The sequence below is a fragment of the Choloepus didactylus genome, chromosome 1 (assembly GCF_015220235.1).
Source record: "Choloepus didactylus isolate mChoDid1 chromosome 1, mChoDid1.pri, whole genome shotgun sequence".
NCBI classification, from domain to species: domain Eukaryota; kingdom Metazoa; phylum Chordata; class Mammalia; order Pilosa; family Megalonychidae; genus Choloepus; species Choloepus didactylus.
In genome coordinates, this window is record NC_051307.1 from 115117058 (window position 1) to 115129819 (window position 12762).

Below are 12762 nucleotides of genomic sequence, written 5' to 3' on the forward strand. Positions count from 1 at the left end.
TCTAGAGAATGATGTGCCTGGTATGCTCTGTCTTTTAAGTCTAAAATGCATGTGGAACATGCATTCCTTCCAGCTGTAGTAGCTTCATCATTACCTGTTTGGGCCTAGAAGTTTTCCTTATCCATAAATGTAATTTAAAATCTAAGCCATGGAAATGCTTTGTTTATTAAAACAAAAGGTTTCTGAGGATCTAATCATAATTTTTTTCTTTGCAAGGCACTGCAAGTTAATTGGTTGGAAGAGTAAAGTTCTTACTGAAGTCCCTAGAAAAGAGCCATTTTCCATTATTTGTCTTCTACAAAAGTTTTATAACTTTGAGAGAATAGTTTTATTAGCTTTATCAGAGTCAGAAAAGAAAGGAAACTAAGGGTTTGGGGGAAATTACTGTGTGCTAGGCCTAAATCTTTTCACGCAGTCCTTTTCTTCCTCCCACTGCCCATTTATTTTTCCCTCAGATGACTACTAGATGCTGCCCAGGGTCTTGCAGCTGAATCATAGCAGAGCTGGAATTTTAACTTGAGTCTGCCTGACTCTGTCTCATCTTAGTAGAGAAAGAGACCACTATTTTAGCACCATCCTGTTCCTCCTTAACCTGAGTTTTAGATTTGGTGGGGACTAAAACAAGTAACTTCTAGAACAGGTATTTTGTCTGTTGGACTTGACCCCAATTGTGTGACATTATTTCTCTTCTTTGGAGCAGCCTTGTGGGGGAAGGAATTGGGGTGCATGAGAAAAACTCTGTCACAGCCAACTCAGTTCCTCAAAATGAAGCAATTACTATGTGATAGACTCAAGACTCAAAACCCAGTATTGATCTGCACTATACAAACAGTGAACCCTAAGTTATAACATGGACTATAGTTAATAGCACCATTATAAAATGTGCTATTATCAGTTGTAACAAATGTTCCACAACAGTTCAAGGTGTTAATAAAAGGGTGGCATATGAGAATCCTGTATTTTATGCATAATTGTTCTGTAAACCCACTTCTCAAATAAAAAAAAAAAAGTAACTTAAAAAGAAAAACAAAAACAAACAGAAGATCAATTGTCCATAGATGAGAGGGTCTATTTCTGAGCACTCAATTCAATTTCATTGGTTAGTATAGCTGTCTTTATGCCACTACCATGTTGGTTTTGACAACTGTAACTTTGTAATATGCTTTAAAGTCAGGTAGCATGAGACCTCCCACTTCATTCTTCTTTCTCAAGATATTTTTAGCTTTCCTAGGCACCCTGCACTTCCAAGTAAACTTGGTGATTGTTTTTCTATTTCTGCATAGTAAGTTGTTGGGATTTTAATTGGTATTGCATTGAATATATAAATAGTTTTGGGTAGAAATGACATTGTAATTATATTTAGTCTTCCAATCCATGAAAACAGTATGTCCTTCCATTTATTTAGGTCTTCTTTGATTTCCCTTTAGCAAGTTTTTGTAATTTTCTATGTATAAGTCTTTTATTGCCTTGCTTAAATTTATTTCTAAATATTTGTTTCTTTTGGTTGCTATTGTAAATGAATTTTTTTTCTTGATTTCCTCCTCAGATTGCTCAATAGTGTCTAGAAACATTACTGATTTTTGCATGTTGATCTGTACCCTGCCACTTTGCTGTACTCATTTATTAGCTCTAGTAGCTTTGCTGACGATTTTTTGGAATTTTCTATATAAAGTATCATGTCATCTGCAAACAGTGAAAGTTTAACTTCATCCTTTCAAATTTGGATGCCTTTTATTTCTTTTTCTTGCCTAACTGCTCTAGCTAGAACTTCCAGCACAATGTTAAATAACAACGGTGACAGTGGTTATCCCTATCTTGTTCCTGATCTTAGAGGGAAAGCTTTCAGTCATTCCCATTGAGTATGATGTTAGCTGTGGGTTTTTCATATATTACCTTTATTATGTTGAGGAAGTTCCCTTCTATTCTTATCCTTTGAAGTGTTTTCATCAAGAAAGGATGCTGAATTTTGTTAAATGCCTTTTCTGCATCAATTGAAATGATCATGATCATGTGGTTTTTTTCCCTCTGATTTGCTGATTACATTTATTGATTTTCTTGTGTTGAATCAGACTTGTATGCATGGAATAAATCCCACTTGGTCATGGTGTATAATTCTTTTAATGAGTTGCTGGATTCTATTTGCAAGTATTTTGTTGAGGATTTTTGCATCTATATTCATTAAAGAGATTGGTCTGCAATTTTCTTTTCTTGTAGAATCTTTGTCTGGCTTTGGTATTAGGGTGATGTTGGCTTCATAGAATGAATTAAATAGCTTTCCCTTCTCTTCAATTTTTTTGAAGCATTTGAGCAGGACTGGTACTAATTCTTTCTTGACTGCTTGGTATAATTCACATGTGAAGCCTTCTGGTCCTGGACTTTTCTTTTGGGGGAGCTTTTTGATGACTGACTCAATCTCTTTACTTGTGATTGTTCAGATCATCTATTTCTTCTTGAGTCAATGTTGATTGATTATGCTTTTCTAGGAAGTTGTCCATTTCATCTATGTTGTCTAGTTTATTAGCATATTGTTGCTCATAGTCCTGTCATTATCTCCTTTATTTCTGAGGGGGAAGTAGTTATGTCCTCTCTCCTGTTTCTGATTTTATTTATTTGTATCCTCTCTCTCTTTTCTTTGTCAGCCTAGCTAAGGATCCATTGATTTTATTGATATTCTCAACCAACTTCTGGTTTTGCTGATTCTCTCTATTGTTTTCATGTTCTCAATTTCTTTTATTTCTGCTCTAATCTTTGTTATTTTTTTCCTTCTGTTTGCTTTAGGGTTGGTTTGCTGTTCTTTCTCTGGTTCCTATGGGTGAACAGTAAATTCCTTGATTTTGCTCTTGTTTTTTAATATAAGCATTTAGGGCAATTAATTTCCCTCTCAGCACTGCCTTTGATGCATCCCATAAGTTTTGAAATATTGTGTTTTCATTCCATTTGCCTCAAGATATTCACTAATTTCTCTTGTAACTTCTTCCTTGACCCACTGGTTGTTTAACAATGTGTTGTTTAACCTCCATATATTTGTGAGTTTTCTGACCTTCTGCCTGTTTTTGATTTCCAACTGCATTCCATATGATCCAGAAAGTGTTTTGTATAATTTCAATACTTTTAAATTTATTGAGACTTGTTTTGTGACCCAACATGTGGTATATCCTGGAGAATTATCCATGAGTACTTAAGAAAAATGTGTATCCTGCTGTTGTGGGGTGTGATGTCCTGTAAATGTCTGTTAAGTCTAGTTCATTTACCACACTGTTAATAATATGGAATGCTTCATGAATTTGCACATCTTCCTTGAGAAGGGGCCATACTAATCTTCTCTGTATCATTCCAATTTTAGTATATTTGCTGCTGAAGGGAGGACAACAATTAGAATTTATTTGCTTACAGTTAGAGTCTGGGAAAATGTCCAAATCAAGGCAGCGTTAAGGTGATGGGCTTTCTTCCTGAAGACCAGTTGCTGGAGATCCTTGGCTCCTCCGCCACATGGCAAGGCACATGGTGGCAGCTACTGATCTCTCTCTTCTCTTCTGGGTTTCCTTTATTTCACCTTCTTCTTTCTGTGGCTTTCTCTTTCTCTCTCTGTATTCATTCCATTTATAAAGTACTCCAGTATGAGGATTATGACCATCCTGAATGAGGTGGGTCACACCTTAGCTGAAGTAGCCTCATCAAAAGGTCCTATTTACAATGGGTCCACACCCACAGGAGTGAATTAAATTAAAGAACATGTCTTTCAGTGCTACATACAGCTTCTAACCCACCACAGGAGCTCATTTCTCACTGACACTAGTTCTTTCTTCTATAAAATTACTTTAAGAATCTGGCTGCCCTTTGTATACTGTACCTTTTTTTTCACTGTATCAACACAGACATAACACTCAGCCATGTTTACTGATTAAAAAGCAAGCAAAAAAAGAAAAAACACTCAAAAATTTTTGTATAAACATCAGTCTTCATTAAATGTTTTACTATAAAATGAGATTCATACACACAAAGCCAAGAACTAAAAATTGAATACTAGATTGCTCTGTTCCAGAAGTCCTTTCATTTACTCTAAAATCATAAATTTTTCACTGAATACATGACTCATGGAGCATCCAGACTTTTATGATACTGCTGGTTCCACTCGTTCTTAGCCTCCTTTTTCTCCCTTTTGTTTATTCCATCCCTCCCAGACTGCTCTTAACACCAAACTCTCCTCAATATAATATTCTTCATCTCAGTCTCCTGCACACCTTTGGATATCTAAAACTGATTTAAGTGCTCAGATGAAGGAGCTCTATTAATAACCCAGAGAATCAGCACTGACCTTTAAATTTCATTTGTTTCATCTTCCTTAAAAGGAAGTTGTGTTTTTAAATAGTGAAGTTGTTATATCTCCCTTACATATAAAATGAATAGGCATATAATTGAGACTTCTTTCTAAAAATTAAAATCATTACCCAGTACATAAGAATTGCTCTTTCACAGACCAAACTTAGTAGACATTAATTCACATGGTTGGCCATATGGCATCAAAAGACTAAGATATATTACAATGATCCATGCATAAGAAAAAGTAATTGTTTGACTATTCATATTTAACCTGCCCACAAGCTGGTCTATAGTCAAATTCCATGCATTCAAATAATTACAAAGGAAAGAAAAATCAAGTGTGACATCTTTAGTTGATGATGATGATAACTCCCAGATGCCAATCTGCAAAAGAAGAGTGACAAGAACAATTTTTGTTGTTGTTGTTGTTCAGAGCATTGGTGCTATATTTCTATCATAAAAAGAGATGATAATCCCTGGCATGCAAGGGATTCAACATAAGAAAATCTATTAATGTAATACAACACATTAATAAATCAAAAAGGAAAAATCAAACGATCATCTTGTTAGATGCTAAGGAAGCATTCAACAAAATTCAGCATCCTTTTTTTGAAAAAAAAAAAAACATTTCAAAAGGTAGAAATTGAAGGAAACTCCTCAATATTATAAAGGGCATATATAAAAAACCCATAGCCAGCATAGTACTCAACAGTGAGAGACTGAAAGCCTTCACCCTAAGATTGGGAATAAGACAAGCATGTGCAATGTCACCACTGTTATTCAACATTGTGCTAGAAATTCCAGCCAGAGCAATCTAGCAAGAAAAAGAAATAAAAGGCATCCAAATTGGAAAGGAAGAAGTAAAACTGTCATCATTTGCAGATGATATGACCTTATACTTTGAAAATCCTGAGAAGTCAATGACAAAGCTACTTGAGCTAACAAACAAATTCAGCAAAGTGGCGATATAAGTTTGTGCAAAAGTCAGTAATGTTCTATACACTAGAAATGACCTAACTGAAGAGACATTCAGGAAAAAAATGCCAGGAAGAATTTATCTGAGGGAAAGATGTTGAGAATCCTTGTGTGAAAGCTAAGGAACTTTGGGGTAGACGGCAGAGTAGGATTATGAATACTGAATCTTCACATAAATATTTTTTTAGATGCTAGGGTATTAGAATAGGTAGATGGGAATAACTGAAATGGTAGATCTGTAACCCATAACATTCTTTGAAATTTGCCTTATAGCTATTCTTTATATTGTACTTTCAAATTTATCCCCTTTCTGTATATATGTTATACTTCTGAATAAGGAAATAACTGAAACTGTGGAACTGTAACCCATAACATTCTTTAAAATCTGCTCTCTAACTACTTATTAAATTGTACTTTGAAAGTTATCAGTGTTCTGTATATATGTTATATTTAGCAACAAAAATGTAAAAAAAAAGATATGAAATAACATATTTAGGTTTGTAAAAATCGGGTTATCTGCACAGCATGACTAAAGGCTATAAAACAAAGAACTCACCAATAGCATTTATTGCCTAATTTTAAAAGAAAATAAATTTTTAATAAAGATAAATTCCTTTACATTGATATGTGAAGCAAAGCATTGCCTAGGTGTGGTCTATTACAAATATTTTCCTCATCTGTTTACAATGAATAATTCTGTCAAAGGAGTGTTTGCTCTCTGTCCATGGACCATTTGCTACCTCTAGAGAAAATACCAATGATATATAATTTCACTGCAGCACAGGAGAAAGGAAATTTCAACTGGCCTGTGCTTAAAGGACTTACATTTTTCCATTAAGTAACAACTACTCTTTAATTCTCCTTTCTTCTCCCATACTGATGAGTCCCTCCTGAGAATGCTAGGATTCAATGAAAGAATGATAATAGGGCTGTCAAAACTGTTGTCTTTCCTTTCATCCTGTCTTTGACTTTGAGATTTTTTTTGCATTTGATAAAGTCAGTTTCAACTGGTGCTTCTAAGAATTATGGCTATAATTCTCAGCATTATATGCATTATAATAAAGTTTTATTCTACTGTATATTGTTATCCTGTGGAATCTTATATTGGGATTCCACTCATGTTTTATTTATTTCATTCACTAAATGTCTCATGTAATTTCTAAACAATTTTTCTTAAATAATTCACTGTCAATCAATTGTTAGTAATCAATTTTTATTTAATTTATTATTCAAGATTTTAAAATCTCAGATTCTTTCCTCCAATAAGGTATACAAATAAATCATTCCAAAAGTGCTCCTTCTCAAAAGTTTATCCTTCAGGTGAGAAATTATATTCTAGAATTTAGAAAATAAAACACCATTTATTATATTCTCTACCCTACTATATTTGCAGCAGATGAGTAGAAAATAATTCTTTTTATATTTGTCTTACAGCAACATAAATGTGTACATTTTTATACAAAAAGGAAAGTAAGCAATTGGAGGATTTTTTAAATTAGTTACTCAGTTATTATGAATAAGTAATTAAAATGCAGAACTTTTGTCTACAGTATGCACAAAATGAAGTATGAGATAGGAATTCAAGTTCACTTTATGAGAACAAATATAAGATTTTCTTTTGTCAAAGATATTTAGTGTAACTAGCCTTTTAAATGAAGAGCATGCTATAAAACTTTAGAGAACCAGTAACTGAGAAACATTCAAATCCATCTTCTTAACAGAGTTATTAAAATATGTTTTATAATCCATTATTTAGCATCTCCAAGGAAAAGTAAAGGTCACAGAAATATGGTACCGTAAACAAACAGACAAAACACACTGCTAAATGCTGCATTTTCCCTTTATAAAATGTTATTTTTGACTGTTTTTGTGTGAAAAAATAGCATACATCTCTTATAAAGCACCCACACATATGCAATATATTTATATCATGCATAGTAACTCTTTTAAGACCTCAGTGTCAGAAAACAATACTAGCATTGATAAATGGTGTTTCATGAATTGTGATGAAAATGACATGATTCTTTAATTTTACTTTCTGGATATTTATATGTGCAGCCACAAATAAGACAATCTGTGCATTTTTAAATAGAAAAATAAAAAACAAATTACATTTAAAATTTCTGGAAGAATATGAAATTGTGATCAAACAAGCCAATTATGCTAATAGAATTCTACTTTATTAAGCTGAGTGTGATCAAATCACAAAACCCTCGTTAGAATATTTTCATAGATATGCACCAATATTTGATTAGAATCATGTTAAGAGACAAATGAGGACCTGCCAGAGGGAACAACCAGCCAATCAGCTAATAAAGCATCCCATGGGGAAAACAGTCCCGACCTACATAGGAAGGACCATTTTGCTCAGATTTGAATTTGTTCATGTTTTACCATTTGCAATCTGAAAGCATAAATAGAATTTGAAGAGGATGATACCACTGTATATTAAAACAGCAGTTTTTTTCCTAAGAGGATCTCAGTTTATTTCTGTAATCCCTAGATTCAAGTCTCTACTCCAGGTCCACTGGGAGTGGCAACATATCTTCAAAAATCACTGAAGGAAACTATTACATTTACCTCATTTTTCATGGTGACACCCAAATTCTTCCACTTGCCTTCAGTGACAGGCCCTCCCAAGCACTCCTTATTTACCCATACATCTCTCCCTGAAGTAATTGGATGGGTAAATTATGTTGTAATAAATAGGTTGGATACTACAATAGTCAACTCCAGTTTACAGAGTTGGAAAATGGCTAAAATGAGTGCATTTATCAGAGGAGAAATTCATTATTGGAAGGGGGGCTATTAGCAGATATAGAATTTGTGAAAGAGTGATTTCTAGGTTACATGTAAAATTAACAAGACATGTTAGAGAGACAGAATAAGGTTACATTGTAGAATATTTGCAATAAAACAAGTGGAGTGAGTTAAGCACATAGATTTTATCTATTGAAACAGAAAGTCCAACTGAGCCTGAACTATACATGCCACCCTCTCAGTGGTAATAGGAATCCTTACCCATTATAATGACAGTGTACTCATATCATAAGAAAAAGCACATGCAAATAGAATAAACAAATTATTAGAGTCAGTAAAATATTTGGTCTAGTACACTCATACTTGATAAAACTAGAGCATTTTCAGAAAGATCAGTTTCAGAAAAGACATATAGGTGCTGGGGATATGAGAAATGATTCCATTAAAATTGTCTGTGGCTCTGACCTCTAGGAAAGCCTTTGTCTGCCCCTGGAACATATGTACTTCAGTTTGAAGACTATGATATAACCTATGTTTAAGTGTGTTGTTTTTGTTGCTTGTAATAAATTAATACAAACCCATTAGCTTAAAATGATACCCTGTATTATGGCTCAGTTGTTGTGTGTCAAGGGTTGTAGGCACAAATGGATCCTCTGCTCTAGATCCCACAGGTTGGTAATCAAGTTGTTAGCACAGGCTGCACTCTCATCTGAGACTTAGGATCCTCTTCCAAGCTCACATTGTTACTGGCAGAATTTATTTCCTTGAAGCTACAGAATTCACTGTGGCTTATTTATTCAAGGTCATCAGGAGAGCTTCTGTGCAGCTTGGCCATTCTACGTTTTAGATTCTCTGTTACAGGGCTCATCTGATTCAGTCAGACCCACCCAGTATAATCTCCCTTTTGATTAACACAAAGTGAATGGATTAGGGACCTTAACTGCATTTGCAAAACCCCTCTACCCTTTCCATATGACATAACCTAAGTACAAGAGGGGCATCCGTGATATTCACAGGTACATCAGGGAGCAGGAATCTTGGGAGCCATCTTAGAATTCTGTCTACCACACAGAACCAAACAGAATTTCCTGAATTTCAAAAATTTGTGACATTTTCTAACACTATTCATTTACAAATAGGCCCCACACATGTTCTCTTTAATTAAATGCACCCCCCCTCCCCACAAACACACACTTTTTTTGTGTTAGAGAAGTTGTCAGTTTACAGAAAAATCCTGCAGGAAATACAGGGTTCCCATATACCACCCTATTATTAACACTTTTACTGTGTAACACCTGCATTAGTGTGGTAAATTTGTTATAAGTGATGAAAGAACATTATATAACATTATATATAATTGTACTATTTACTATAGTCTATGGTTAATATTAAGGTTCACTGGTTCTGTTGTATAGTCCTATGTTTTGTTTTTAAATTTTTATTCTAGTAACATATGTACAAATTTTCCCATTTAACCACATTCAAATATATAATCCAGTGCAGTTAATTACATTCACAATGTTGTCCTACCATCACCATCATCTGCTACCAAATCTCTTCCATCACCCCAGAGAAAAACTCTGTGCAATTTAAGCATTAACTCCCATTACCCCTCCCCCCCACCCCAGCCCTGGTAACCTATATTCCAGGTAAATGGAAGGGCACTCCACTTTCATGGACTGGATGACTAAATATCTCCAAGATGCCAACTCTACCCAATGCAACCTACAGATTCAACAAAATCCCAATCAAATTCCAACAGTCTTCTTTGTAGAAATAAAAAATCCAGTTATCAAATTTATGTGGAAGAGTAAGGGATACTGAATAACCAAAGTCATCTTGAAAAAGACTAACAAAGTTGGAGGATTCACACATCCTGATCTTAAAATTTATCACAGTGCCACAGTAATCAAAAAATAGTCTCTTCAGTAAGTGGTGCTGGGAAACCCAGATGCCCATATGGAAAAGAATGAAGGTGGATCCTTAACTCGTACTGTATACAAAAATCAACCCAGAATGGATCAAAAACCTAAATATACAAACCAGAACTATATAACTACTAGAAGAAAACATAGGGAACATCTTCAGGACATTGTGTTAGGCAATGGTTTCTTAGACTCTGTGTGCAAAGCACAACCAATGAAAGAAAAAAATAGATAAATGGTATCAACAAATTTAAATGCTTGGGCACTAAAAGACTTCATCATGAAAGTAAAAAGACAACCTACACAATGGGAGAAAATATTTGGAAACCATATATCTGGTAAAAGTTTAATATACATGTTCTAGTTTGCTAATGCTGCAGAATGCAAAACACCAGAGATGGATAGGCTTTTATAAAATGGGGGTTTATTTCACTACACAGTTACAGTCTTAAGGCCACAAAGCGTCCAAGGTAACACCTCAGCAATCGGGTACCTTCACCGGAGGATGGCCAATGGCATCCGGAAAACCTCTACTAGCTAGGAAGGCAGCCGGCGTCCACTCCAAAGCTCTGGCCTCAAAACGGCTTTCTCCCAGGACGTTCCTCTCCAGCAAGCTTGCTCCTCCTCAAAACGCCACTCACAGCTGCACTCAGTTCCTCTCTTTGAGTCAGCTCATTTATATAGCTCCACTGATCAAGGCCCACCCTGAATGGGCGGGGCCACGCCTCCATGGGAACATCTCATCAGAATCATTACCCACAGCTGGGTGGGGCACATTCCAAGCAAATCTAACCATCACCAAAACGTCTGCCCGACAAGACTACCAAGATAATGGCATTTGGGGGACACAATACATTCAAACCGGCACAATACAGAATATACAAAGAAATCCTATAGCTCAACAACAAAAAGGCAAACAACCCAATTTTAAAATGGGCAAAATAATTGAATAGACATTTCTCCAAGTAAGATATATTAATGGCCAAACATCACATTAAAAGATGCTCAACATCATTAGCTATTGGGGAAATGCAAAACAAAATGACCATGAGATACCATTTCACACCAACTAAAATGGCTATTACATAAAAAATGGAAAATTACAAGTGTTAGAGAGGATATGGAGAAATAGTAACACTTGTGAGTTGGTGGGAATGCAAAATGGTGCAGCCACTATGGAAAACAGTTTGGCAGTTCCTCAGAAATTTAAACGTAGAATTACCATATGACCAAGCAATCCCACTTCTAGGTATATACCCCAATGAATTAAATGCAGGGCCTCAAACAGATATTTACAGAACAATGCTCATAATGGTATTTTTCACAATTGTCAGGAAATGGAAGCAATCCAAGTGTCCATCAATTGATGAATGGATAAACAAAATGTGGCATACACACACAATGGAATATTATTCAGCCATCAAAAGGGACAAAGTTCTATTACATGTGACAATATGGATGAACCTTGAAGACATCATGTTGAGTGAAATAAGTCAGACACCAAAGGACAAATATTGTATCACTGATAAGAAATAATTTTAATAAGCAAATTTGTACACATGCCCCTTTTTTTAACCCAGATTTCAGAGCCTAGTTCAATTCCTTCTTTTTCACAAAGATTTTAAATGTTCTGCACCCAACACAGATGGTTGGAAGTCATTTATCCTAATTTAAAATTTTTCACAGTATTTGACCTTTAGTTCTCTTATGGAAGTTGTTTTATTTGCATTAATATTTTATTTCTTTTCTAGATAATCCTTGAATCATATCTGAATTATCTTTTCATCATCCACAGGATCACTGTAGTGTCTCCATATTGCAGGCCCTGAAGTATTTTAATAATAAATAAATTGATAAGTAAAAATATGTCCAATGTCTAAACTTGAGGGTTGTTCCAGTTTGCTAATGCTGCCAGGATGCAAAATACCAGAAATGGATTGGCTTTTGTATAGGGGGCTTATTAGGTTACAAAGTCTTAAGTCTTAAGGCCATTAAGTGTCCCAGGTAAGGTATCAACAATAGGGTGCCTTCACTGAAGGAAGGCCAATGGCATCCAGGAAAACCTCTCTAAGCTGGGAAGGCATGTGACTGGCATCTGCTGTTGCCAGGTTATGTTCTTGCTCCTCTCTCAGTTCCTGTGGGTTCTTCAAAATGTTGCTCTTGGGGCGTTTGTCCTCTGGTAGCTTCTCCGGAGCAAAAGTCTGCTTTCAACAGCATTTCTTCAAAATTTCTCTCTCAGTTGGTCTCCAAAATGTCACTTAGAGCTGCTCTGAGTTCCCTCTGTTTGTCAGCTCTTTATATGGCTCCAGTGATTTAATTCAGACCCACCCTGAATGGGTGGGGTAGCACCTCCATGGAAATCATTCAATCAAAGGTCTTGCCCACAGTTGGAGTCACATCTCCATGGAAACACTCAATCAAACAATTCCAACAAATCAACACTAATATGTGTGCCCCCACAAGACTGCATCAAAGAACATGGCTTTTTCTGGGGGACATAATATATACAAACTGGTACAAGGGTGTTCATACTGACTTTACGGATTATTATCATACTTGATCTTGCCCCATATCAGTTTCTCACCCTCTAAGATAGAGAGCAGTTTTGAAGGACATCTTTGAGAAGTCTCCCACCTGTCTAGTAGCCTGAAATGGGGAAATCCTACCTACTTTGTGGATTATGTTTCATTAGATGCATATCGATTTTGGTGAATGGTTCTCTCCTCTTCTTCTTGTCCTAAACACCTGTCAGATATACATGAAAAAGTGAATAAGCTTGACA

General features: G+C 35.3%; 1 non-coding gene across 1 annotated transcript; it reads right to left on the reverse strand.

Moving 5' to 3' along the window:
- Positions 1 to 3260: 3260 nt before the first annotated feature.
- LOC119510421 lies at positions 3261 to 3369 on the reverse strand. Its single transcript, XR_005211919.1, has one exon. It is a non-coding gene; the product is annotated as a U6 spliceosomal RNA (small nuclear RNA).
- Positions 3370 to 12762: the final 9393 nt, after the last annotated feature.